Raw genomic sequence first — 14,089 nt, 5'->3', positions numbered from 1 at the left:
GGAATTCAGGTTGATCCAGCAAAAATTGAAGCCATTGAAAAATGGGAGACTCCTAAGACACCAACGCAGATACGCCAATTTTTGGGTTTAGCCGGTTATTATAGAAGGTTTATTCAAGATTTTTCCCGAATAGCTAAGCCGTTGACAGCGTTAATGCAAAAAGGGAAGAAATATGAATGGACCTCTGAGCAGGAGAGTGCATTTCAGTTACTAAAGAAGAAGTTAACTACGACGCCTATTTTATCGTTACCAGAAGGGAACGATGATTTTGAAATATATTGTGACGCTTCGCGACAAGGTTTTGGTTGCGTTCTTATGCAACGGAAGAAAGTTATTGCATACGCATCCCGACAATTGAAGATTCACGAGCGGAATTATACGACGCATGATCTAGAATTGGGAGCAGTCGTGTTTGCATTAAAGATATGGAGACACTACTTGTATGGGGTTAAATGCACTGTGTTTACTGATCATAAAAGTCTTCAACATATTTTTTATCAGAAACAGCTGAACATGAGGCAACGTAGGTGGGTCGAGTTAATAAACGACTATGATTGTGAAATTCGTTATCATCCAGGGAAAGCGAATGTGGTGGCTGACGCACTAAGCAGAAAGGAACGAGAACCAATTCGAGTACGAGCGATGAACATAAAAATTCGTATGAATCTCAACTCACAAATCAAAGAAGTTCAACGAGAAGCACTTACTAAAGAAAACATAAGAAATGAAATAATGAAGAAGTATGAGAAGCAACTCGTTATACGGGAAGACGGAATTCGATATTTTGCAAACCGTATTTGGGTACCAAAGTTGGGTGGATTAAGGAAGTTAATATTGAATGAGGCACATAAGACAAGATACTCGATACATCCTGGAGTTGGAAAGATGTATCAAGATCTTAAGACGCATTATTGGTGGCCTAATTTGAAGACAGACGTTGCAACATATGTTGGGGAATGTTTAACTTGTTCCAAAGTCAAAGCAGAACACCAGAAGCCGTCAGGATTACATCAACAACCAGAAATCCCAGAATGGAAATGGGACGGTATTACCATGGATTTCATCACGAAGTTACCAAAGACTGCCTGGGGATACGACACTATTTAGGTAATTGTTGATCGTCTTACCAAATCTGCACATTTCTTGCCTATAAAGGAAACGGATAGAATGGAGAAATTATTACGATTATATATAAAGGAAATAGTTTCAAGGCATGGAATACCTATTTCCATTATATCTGATCGTGATAGTAGATTTACCTCAAAGTTCTGGCAATCACTACAGGAGGCACTAGGAACTCGTTTGGATATGAGTACCGCATATCATCCGCAAACCGACGGGCAGAGTGAAAGAACAATTCAGACTCTTGAAGACATGCTCAGGGCATGTGTGATCGATTTTGGAAACGGATGGGATAAATATCTACCATTAGCAGAATTCTCGTATAATAATAGTTATCATGCGAGCATTAAAGCTGCGCCATTCGAAGCATTGTACGGAAGGAAGTGTAGATCTCCTATTTGTTGGAATGAAGTAGGAGATCGACAATTAATTGGTCCCGAGATCATACACGAAACGACTGAGAAGATAGTACAAATCAAGGAGAGATTGAAAACAGCCCGTAGTCGCCAAAAGAGCTACGCCGATGTCCAAAGGAAACCATTAGAGTTTCAGATCGGTGACATGGTTATGCTAAAGGTGTCACCTTGGAAAGGTGTAATACGTTTCGGTAAAAGAGGTAAACTGAACCCAAGATATGTAGGCCCGTTCAAGATCATCGAACGCATTGGACCGGTAGCTTATCGACTCGAGTTACCACAACAACTCGCTGGAGTACATAATACATTTCACGTCTCGAATCTTAAAAAGTGTCTTGCAAAGGAAGACCTCGCCATTCCTCTTGAAGAAATTCAAGTTGACGAGAAACTATAATTCATAGAAGAACCAATCGAGATCATGGACCGTGAAGTTAAACGGCTCAAGCAGAGCAACATACCGATCGTTAAAGTTCGTTGGAATGCACGAAGAGGTCCCGAGTTTACTTGGGAGCGAGAGGATCAAATGAAACAAAAATACCCGTATTTGTTTCCCGATGACGCAAAATAGGTACGATTTTAAAATTTCGGGACGAAATTTATTTAACGGGTAGGTACTGTAATGACCCGGACTTTTTCGATCAATTTATACTTATAAGATTAATATTTACATAAATTAAACCTTACCAACATGATAAGCAATCCAAATTGTTGAAACTTATGTTTTCGAAAGAGTTTTACACAACGTTTGACCGTCTAGTTTGACCGATGATATCACGAACTATATAATATATGATAATTATACGTTTGTGTATATATATGTATATATACATATTTAACATGATCTAAGGATGTTTTAATATCTCATTTTGTATTAATAACAATAAGTTATAAGTATATTTTGAAACTACTAATTTAAGTTTTCAAAACAATAACCATACGTAACGTTATTTGACATAAAAACTTATAACCTATAATGTTTATACATATATCGTATATGTAATGTATTTAATCACTTTTTAAGGACTTAAATACATAAAACAATATAAGTATATTCACAAAAGATAACTATATTTGAATCCTCGTTCCGTTTTCACAGGATTTCTATACGTATATCTAGAGTATATGTACTCGTATCATACCTAGCTTCTATACGTATTTACTATTGGTATATACACATCAAATCACCACCTAACCAGCCCTTGTTCATGCCTTATGTATAAGGTAATTACTTTTGTATTATTGTATGACTAATTAATAAGATTACAAACTTGAAAATTGTCTTTGTCTCCCCCCCCATTCACGTTTTTAAAGGGGTTAAGAGTACTCCATTTTTGATTCATTTTTACCTCAAATCTCTAGCTAAATACACACACACTTATGAACCCTAAACACCTTAACCATCTCAGCTCACAACCATGAAGATCTAGCTTCAAAAACATCATTTAATCACCATAATAAAACCCTTACAAAAACACTTCAAGAATCCTTCCAAGAACACAAGTTTACTTCCAATCTTTCATCCAACTCCACCACTCTTTTGGTTCTAGGTTTTTACTTCTCTTTTACAGCAATCTTGTCCAAGTAACTTGAGGTAGTAACTTTGTTCATAACCTTATTCGATTCATATATATATAGCTATCTTATTTTATGGTATACAATTTTAACAACAAGAACATAGTTTGAATGATTTCAAACTTGTTTGCAAACTAAATAGATCCTTCTAACTTAACTTTTAAAATACTTCAAGACCTGTAATATATCATAAATATATGCTAATTTAGCAAGGTATAACTTGGTTTTTCAAAGAACACCTTCAAAACTGAATTTACGACGTCGGAGTGTAACCGGGGACTGTTTTGGGTTGGATAATTAAAAACTATCTTGAACTTTGAATTGGAGGCTTATTTTCTGGAAAATTGATATTTACTATGAATATGATAACACATAAAAATTTTATGATTTAACTCAAAGTATAAGTATTTTTGGAAAAATAATCATTTAATGTTGTTTGCATAAGGGAAAATGATTAACTTCATAAGTTTCACCAAAGTTTGACTTATGACCTGTGATTTCGAATACAAACTAAGGTATTTGCAGTTCATATTCTTAAAGAAGGACTCGATCCAAGGAAATGGCAAGTTGAACCAACGAAAACGGAGTTGTAACGAAGAAACTATGACCAAAACAAAATCGGATATCCAAAACTAGTTTAGCCACGAAAATAATTGGAGAAAAATTAAATGAATCACATCTTTCTAAAATAACATGATATTTTATATATATGTACTCATAATTTAATTTTATATATTTCAGGACCACAGTAAACAATACGAGAAGATTAATCATAAGATCCCATGATTGTGCGCAACACGTCATTTGACAACACCGGTACTTTATGTACGCAACACGTCATTTGACAACACCGGTACCATGGGTCAAGATTAATCCCGACCAATACAAATACGATGGGGTTTTATTTATTTCGATGGGGGTTTTATTTATTAAACACCTAAATATGAACCATTAAAATTGAATTACTAACATCGGACTGCTAACTACGGACTAAGAAATTATTAAAACTATTAAAAGTATAATAAGTATATATATATGTGACGATTGTTTAAAATGGAAATATATTGATAAACTATATATGGATAGGTTCGTGATATCAACCGGATACCAAGTCAAAATATATATATCTTCAAGGCAAAAGTGAGTATATAGTCCCACTTTTAAACTCTAAATATTTCGGGATGAGAATACATGTATTTTATGTTTTACGATATGGACACAAGTAACTGAAAAATATATTCTACGTTGAGTTGTACCACTGGCATACTTCCCTGTAGCTTGGTAACTATTATTTACAGCGGTATTGTAAACGTGAATCCTGTTGATAGATCTATCGGGCCTGACAACCCCAACCGGACTGGACGACCAGTATTCAACGGTTGCACAGTACTTCGTTTCGTGACTATACTTGGTACAGAGTAGTAAGATTTCATAATAAAGGGAATATGCGACGTGATTAAATGTTAAGTATGGTTACCAAGTGCTCAACCACTTAGAATATTTTTATTAAAATGTTTATATATGAAATCTTGTGGTCTATATATATATATATATATATATTGCTGCCGGCATTAAACCTATATCTCACCAACTTTATGTTGACGTTTTAAGCATGTTCATTCTCAGGTGATAATTAGAAGCTTCCGCTGCAACATGTTGAATTTAAGCAAGATCTTGAGTATGCATATTTGTGTCAAAAATAAAACTGCATATTCGAGGAATTGTAATGTAAAATATGCTAGAAATCGTATTGTTATAATCACATGTAAAGTTTGTAAGTCTAAGATTATCGCTAAACGATAATCATCTTTATATTGTCTAAAGCTTGTATTAACATAAGAGTTATGGTTTGTAATGTAAAATAAATGCAGTTGTTCTTTTAAAAATGTCGCATATAGAGGTCAATACCTCGCAATGAAATCATACGTTATCTAACTCGTTCTTATGGTTAAGGACGGGTTATGACAATTCTGTATTCGTGTTTGAATTAATGAGTTGCTTATGGGTCGAAGTAATTAAGTGAAGAAGAAGAAGAAGGAAAAGAAAATAGTTTAATACGAGTTTATATATAAGTGGGTTGGAATTATAACAGAAAAACAGAATTAGAGCAGATGGTTAGGAGGGTGTCGGGTGAGCAAGAGGTCACGGGTTCGAGCCCCGGCTTGGGGCATTTAAAAAAAAAGGATTATAAGGTAGTTCCCATTTATTATTATTATTATTATTATTATTATTATTATTATTATTATTATTATTATTATTATTATTATTATTATTATTATTATTATTATTATTATTATTATTCTTCTTCTTCTTCTTATTATTATTATTATTATTATTATTATTATTATTAAGTATTAGTATTATTGTTAGTATTATTATTACTAAGTATTATCATTTAGTACAACAACAACAACAACAACAAAACCCAATTTCACCAAAGTGGAGTATGGGGGAGGTTAGATGTAGACAGTCTTTCCTCTACCCTAAAGTAAAAGGGAAGTCATTCCTCCACCCAAGGGTACCTATCGGTCCGCGGGTAGAAGAAGTCATCCCTCCCTATACTAGAGGGCAGAGAGGCTGCTTCCTAAGGACCTCCTGCCAGAAAGAACCATGTATCATTTAGTATTATTATCAAAATCATTAATTTCATTATCATTATTATTAAACCTTTCATTTTATTAAAAACTACTGTTATCATTTAGTATTATTATCAAAATCATTAATTTCATTATCATTATTATTAAACCTTTCATTTTATTAAAAACTACTATTATCATTTAGTATTATTATCAAAATCATTAATTTCATTATCATTATTATTAAACCTTTCATTTTATTAAAAACTACCGTTATCATTATTATTATTATCGTTATTAATAAAAGTATCATTTTTAGTACTATTATTATTATTAACAAAAGTATTATTAAGATGATTTTCATTATTAGTATTGTTATTATTAAAAATTATTATCAATTTTTACAAAAATTGTTATTTTGTTATCATTACAACTATATAATTATTATTATTATTATTATTAACATTTTTACTACTATTATCATTATAATTAAATACAACTTTTAGCTACTATTATTAATAGTATTTTACCAAATAAATATTATATATATATATATATATATATATATATATATATATATATATATATTCATAAGTAATATTACATAAAAGTATGTAATAATCACATTAACAATTTTTATATAAATATTCAAATATAACAAGTTAGGTATTTTAATATAATACTAATAAAATATATATGTATATATATATATATATATATATATATATATATATATATATATATATATATATATATATATATATATATATATATATATATATATATATATATATATATATATATTAACATAACCATATAAATATTAATCATTTTGTATACACAAATTAAATATATAAGATATATAATTTAAGATATAATATATAAACTTATTCGATTACAAGTACATGTGTTAATATATATACTTGATATAGGTTCGTGAATCCGAGGTCAACTCTGTACTTGTTCAGTGCCATCCTATGCATATTTACTACAAACTATCATATCGTATCGTGAGTTTTCATAGCTCCCTTTTTATATGTATTTTTGGGCTGAGAATGCATGCACAACTTTTATAACTGTTTTACACGTTAGACACAAGTACCAACTATTAAACTGTGCTATATCTGGCTATGTCCTGCAAGTCCCCACTGTGATATTTTTAATTGCTTTTACATAACGCATTCTTAATTATTGGGGGCAGGCCTATCGGGAGTAACGTCCCCGATACATTTGATTAAGTCATTGTATTACTTAATAATGATTCAAATCGACAAGGACAGAACAACTTGTCACGGGGCAAACTTTGAAACTGTTTAGTCTAAATATCACAAACTTGGTGTGACAACCCGAAAATTTCCGACCAAATTTAAACTTTAATCTTTATATATTTCCGACACGATAAGCAAAGTTTGTTAAGTTAAGTCTCGAGAATTTTAAACTGTGTTCATACATTGATTTAACCTCGACCAAATTCTGACGATTCACGAACCATTACATAAGTGAATATGATTTTATATATATATATATATATATATATATATATATATATATATATATATATATATATATATATATATATATATATATAACTTGAGAATGCTAACAAAGTATTAAAGGTATAATACTTTACAGGAACGTATTTGTTCCAATAGTTTTAACGAAGGAATTTTAAGATAATATCAGATGATTGAATTATTAGATACATTGTGATATGATTACGGGTCTCTGTTATGAGATCCACTATGATTTAAGAAATCTATTCTTTTTAACAGTATTCGGAATAAATGGTAAAGTGACTTACAATAAAGAACAAAAGTGTCACTTAACGAGAGTTAGACAAAAGTTAGTGGAGATTCTTGTTTGATTTCCAATTCATGCTTTACTATATTTCACTCGTGACTTTTGTTAAGATAACAATTTAGTTTTCATATTATTTTACGTGAAAGTGAAATTAGGGAATATAGATAACTTAGAAAATAGATATCGACAAGTTAAGTAAATCGACGTTTTACATTAAAATGATTTCATACGTTTAATTATCCTTTAGGTTAACTCTACGATTCATGAATAAAATATAATATTAATATATGTAATTACAAGTTAAAATATAGTTGTTATATTAATATTATTACTTACATAAATATTAATAATAGTATTAATATCAGTATTATTAATATTATTATACATATGAAATTTGATAAATTTGATTTATGATTATTATTTATTATTATTAATATTATTATAATTATTATTAATATCATTATTATAACTAGTAGTAAAATTATAATTTTATTTATTATGATTAATATTAGTATTGTTATTAGATATTATCATTACTATTATCATTAAGAATCATTATTTTTATAAATTATAAATTATCATTTTTATCATTATAAAAATAATATGAATTACTATTATTATTATCATTAATATTATTAATATTATTATTATTATTATTATATTATTATATATTTATTATTATTATTATTATTATTATTATTATTATTATCATTTTTGTTATTTATTATTATTATTATTATTAATATAATTATAAATTATTAGTATTAATTATATATATATATATATATATATATATATATATATATATATATATATATATATATATATATATATATATATATATATATATATATATATATATATATATATATATATATATATATATATATATATATATAAATCTGATAATGGACGATTCTGTTTTTGTTTTCTGTGAAATCGTTAGAAATTGATGGCAAATAAGGAGTACCAATTTATTACAAGTCCTTTTCCAAAAACTTTATTTTTGTCTAAACGAATATTTCCTTGAATCCATTATCTGCTATAAACCAATTGAATTATTCAACGTTATTCATGCAGTCATCCAAAATATCTATGCTCATTATCAATTAAAGCTATTACAGTCGTTACTTGATTGAATTCAATCACAAACAACCATATATTTTTTTTCTTGATGAAACCCACAACCCACCTTTAGTCACCTCCATAATCAATCATCGAGCACCTTGAACCGCTATTGCTCCCTGTCATCTGTCATCTGTCATCTGTCTAAGAATACCTTATAACCACAAACCCATTTGAATCATCACCATTGACAAACCATTGAAGTTACCTACAATGTTTTCTGTTTCGATCATCGTTATGAAACACCACAAACAACACACGCCACCACTTTCTTAACTTCTTCTAACTGTTTCATTTTTTTTATTCGATCCAAACCATACATCAACACTTACAAACTATCGTGAGTCTTGTTTTCAATTTCCATCAAGAACTCTAAACTCAAACCCATTGATACGGTTCTTCAACGACAACCATGATCATCACCAATGATCATGTACCTGCAACTCGATCCTGCTGCAGCCTACTGTTTTCTCTTCATGATAGAACCAGCCACCACCTCTCTTTCTCTCTCTCTCTCTCTATAATATGCTACTTAACAAATTTTTTTCTGCTTAAATATTAAAAACCCGACACCTTTTTAGCCACTCCAGATCGTCCCCACTAATCGTCTTTTCTATTTTAAAATCCTAAAAGCTATCGACATCTGTTAACAATCGAGCCCTATCATGAAATCTCGCTGCCATCAACTACTACCTCGATAGAAATACCACAAACTCAAGTCGTTGTAAAGTTAATAAAGAATAAGCGTGTGAATGATAATGATAATGTTTTAGTTGAATACCCCACCCATTATCTCCTGTCTAACTTAATTAATTCACAAAGTTGCATTCCTTTATTCAAATCGATCACTATATTCTGTTTTTATAATCCAACCGTGCAACTGATTTCATTGATAGGCTTAGTTTATTCCTGTTTCCTTTTTGGGTTATATCATTTATTAATCTGGACTATTTAGATTGGGCTTCTTTTTGGGCTATTAATACCCATGACAATAACTGCTACTTCTATTTTTACGATTGATAATGATACACGATGAGTTCACGTTTATGAAGAGGAGAAGATGAGATCATAATTCTGTGATTTCATGTGAAGATGCACGATAATTGAATAAGATGAGGATTAGGTTATGATGGTGTATATGACTATGATCATGATGATAAAATGGACTGAAGATTTTGATATGATGACGATGGTATTATGATGCTAGGATGTTAATGATAAATGAATAGATGTTAATTAACATGATGATTCTGTATGTGGTACATAATGATAACAAAATCGATGATAAGGGACAAGAAAATGGAAACAGAAATATAAAGGGGTTAAGAATAATTAGATTAGTACTTATATCAGAAAAGCTATAGCAGAGCAATGGTATGAGGTCTTTGTGGGTGAGCGGGAGGTCGCGGGTTCGAGCCTCGACAGGAGCGTTTATTTTTTTAAAAGTCTAGTACATTAAGGTAGCCTTTCTATTATTATTATTATTATTATTATTATTATTATTATTATTATTATTATTATTATTATTATTATTATTATTATTATTATTATTATTACTATTATTATTATTATTATTATTATTATTATTATTATTATTATTATTATTATTATTATTATTATTATTATTATTATTATTATTATTATTATTATTATTGATATAAGTATTATTATGATTAGGATTATTATTATTATCGTTATTTTGAAAATAACATAAACTATTATTGTTATCACTAATATTAGTAATAGTATCATTTTTCAATTATTAGTATTATATTTATAATTATTTTTTGAACGACAGTATTATATTTATTATTATATTTATTAACATAAGAATTATTATTATTATTATTATTATTATTATTATTATTATTATTATTATTATTATTATTATTATTATTATTATTATTATTATTATTATCATCATCATTATTACTTTCATATTAACAAAATTATTATAACAAATATATTACTAAATTAAATAAGTAATATATAAACTAGTTTGATTATTATTACATGTTAATTATATGTGTTAATATATATACTTGATATAGGTTCGTGAATCCAAGGCCAACCCTGCATTGTTCAGTTCCGTCGTATGAATATTTTTACTACAAAATATTGGATTGTGAGTTTCATTTGCTCCCTTTTTAAATGCTTTTGCAATATATATTTTTGGGACTGAGAATACATGCGCTGCTTTTATAAATGTTTGACGAAATAGACACAAGTACTCGAAAATTATATTCTATGGTTGGATTATCGAATCGAATATCACCCTTTTAGATTGATAACCTAAGAATTAGGGAACAGACACCCTAATTGACGCGAATCCTAAAGGTAGATCTACGGATACTAACTCCCCCCATACTGAAAAATGGTATGCTTTAGTACTTCGAGTTCATATTATACAGATGGATTTCTGTTTTGGGGATATTCTATATGCATGATGTTAATGTCGGTTACCAGGTGTTCAATCCATATGAATGATTTTTAAACACTTGCGAGTGTATGATTATTGAATAAAGGAAATCTTGTGGTCTATTAAAATAATGGAAATGATTATTTATGATAAACTAATGAACTCACCAACCTTTTGGTTGACACTTTAAAGCATGTTTATTCTCAGGTATGAAAGAAATCTTCCGCTGTGCATTTGCTCATTTTAGAGATATTACTTGGAGTCATTCATGACATATTTCAAAAGACGTTGCATTCGAGTCGTTGAGTTCATCAAGATTAATATTAAGTCATTCATAGTTTAAATATATTATGAAAGGATATACATATCTGCCAACTTTCGATGTAATGGAAGTTTGTCTTTTAAAAACGAATGCAATGTTTGTAAAATGTATCATATAGAGGTCAGAACCTCGCAATGTAACCATATGTTATTGTATTCGTCCTTATGAATTAGGACGGGTCGCTTCATGTGGTATCAGAGCGGTGGTCTTAGTGAACCAGGTCTTGCATTAGTGTGTCTAACTGATAGTGGTTAAGATGCATTAGTGAGTCTGGACTTCGACCGTGTCTGCATGTCAAAAGTTTTACTTATCATTTTTGTCGGAAATTACCTGCTTATCATTCTTAGTCTAGACAGATCTTATTGCATTGATTGCTTGAATAGTGTATAGACAAAATTCATATCTTAGCGTATCTGCTAATTCATATCTTAGCGTATCTGTTACTGTAAACTTTGCCTGACATATTCTGTAAATTCCTCCGTAATCTACGAAATCTTTTGCTCTATATATATAGATATTCGATGTAACTAGAATATCATCCAATAGTCAGAAATCATTTCATATCGAAAAATCCTTTATTCAATCATACGAAATGGAACTCGCCACTAGTTCAAGTCCCTCGGATTCCAATATGGAATCCCACTCAAGCTCCAAAAGCAGTGTGACTGGAATGGATCAACCAATCAGCCATCATCTATTCTGGATGAATTGGGGATGGGTTTGTAGCCTCCTCAATCATTGGAGACAAGAAGAAGGTGATCCCTTCCATCCACCACATTGCCCTCTTGACGATGAACCTGAAGCACTTACCGGCGAACCTATTCGAGACACCATTTTCTCTCTCATTTCCAGAGTGTCTCGTCACGATTATATATTATCTCAAATCCTAGATCTTATTCACCCGCTCGTACGAACCACCGAACATCCCGGTGCAATAGAAAAAGTTAACGAACTTCTTGCTCGGGTAGTGGCTTTGGAGAATATAGTGCAAGGATTACAAGCATCGACAGCAACAGTACCACCAACAACAACATCCGCATTCCACATCGCAACATCACAATCTGTACCACAAGCATCAACGTCATATGCCCTGTAGATATCAAGGAATACCAGCAAAAACAGACGATGAAGTATTAATTCATAACTTCATTGAAGAGATATTTCGCGGCGATTATGTAATCTCCATAATCTTAGAGATTATTCTGATTTTGATTACAAATCAGATGAGTGAACGGAGACAGTAGGGTAGAAACCCTGACCGGAATGGTGCACGATTTACAAGCTAGAGTTGTTTTACCAACATCATCAACAGTACCGTCAGCATCACCATCACCATCACCGTCAGTACCGTCAACATCGTCATCATCAGCAGAATCTACAACAACACAAGCTCCACCAGATCCATCATCACCGCAAATATCATCACTAATCAACAACGCATACATTGTATCAACGAGTTTGATGTTAAAGCGAAGGGGTACGAAATACTATTATTTTTAATACGAAATACGGTACAATTTTACACAAATTATTTATTTATTTATAGAATGGAAATACCTAAACCTTACTACAACACTTATAGGCAGTGTACCTAATCGTAGAGTAGTGTAGTTTTTAGTAAGTCCGGTTCGTTCCACAGGGAGCTAGCTGAGTTTAACGCTATATATATTTTAATCTATATTTGTATATATATATATATATATATATATATATATATATATATATATATATATATATAGTATTATTATTATTATAAAGGGGGGTTTTACCGTTTAATGATCGGTTTGTCGATTTTAAATAAAGCGTAAAGATAAATGACGATAATATAAATGACAGAATTTAAATTGAGATAAAGTAAATTGCAGTAATTAAAATGACAGTAAATAAAGGTACGATGAAATATGAAATAACAGTATTATGCTTATTTAAACTTTCGTAATCATGATGTTTGACGTTTTGATTTTAATTTATTTATCTGGGTTAATTGTCCTTTGTCCTGGATTTATTTGATACCTATTTGGTTTTTGTCCATAATAGTCCATCGGTCATAATTATAAAATGCTCGTCAAATTAACCTTATTCCTGAAGTCAAATATTCCAACTAATTAGGGATTCGAACTGTAACAAGGTTTTAATACTTTGTTTAATAATTACACCAGGTTATCGACTGCGTGTAATCCAAGGTTTTAATACTTTGTTAACAATTACGCCAATTACCCTTGTATGTAATCCACCCCTGTTTTAATGAGATATGAATATTAATTTATTCACTTTGGCCATAATGAATAATCAATTACCCAATCCAATTGATTAATTAAATGATTGTAAACGATGTCGTATAAACGTCACTAAATAGGATATTCGTAATCATTTTAATAGTTATTAGATTAACTAATTTGAAGATAGGTTCGACAGGTTCCAATGAGTTGTCATTCAATTAGACAATACCCCCTACCTATTAATAGTCAATAGTCCAATGTTCACAAGTGTCGGTCTTTTGTCCAAACCCTAATTATGGTACAAAATCCAATAACCCCGTCTTAATATATTAGCCCAACATCACAATTACTTCGGCTTAAATAAGCATAATAATAACTTAGTTACGAGACATTAATTTAAAAAGGAAGAACATAGCTTACAGTGGTATTTAATCGCGTAGCGTTACACGGACAGAGTTCTGACTTTAAAACCCGTAAAACATTTCTTACAATAACCTTATTATTATTATTAATCTTAA

Source organism: Rutidosis leptorrhynchoides, chromosome 5, assembly GCF_046630445.1.
Source record: "Rutidosis leptorrhynchoides isolate AG116_Rl617_1_P2 chromosome 5, CSIRO_AGI_Rlap_v1, whole genome shotgun sequence".
In the NCBI taxonomy this organism is placed as follows: domain Eukaryota; kingdom Viridiplantae; phylum Streptophyta; class Magnoliopsida; order Asterales; family Asteraceae; genus Rutidosis; species Rutidosis leptorrhynchoides.
The sequence above is the reverse complement of the archived record's forward strand: the minus strand, read 5'-3'. Positions refer to the sequence as shown.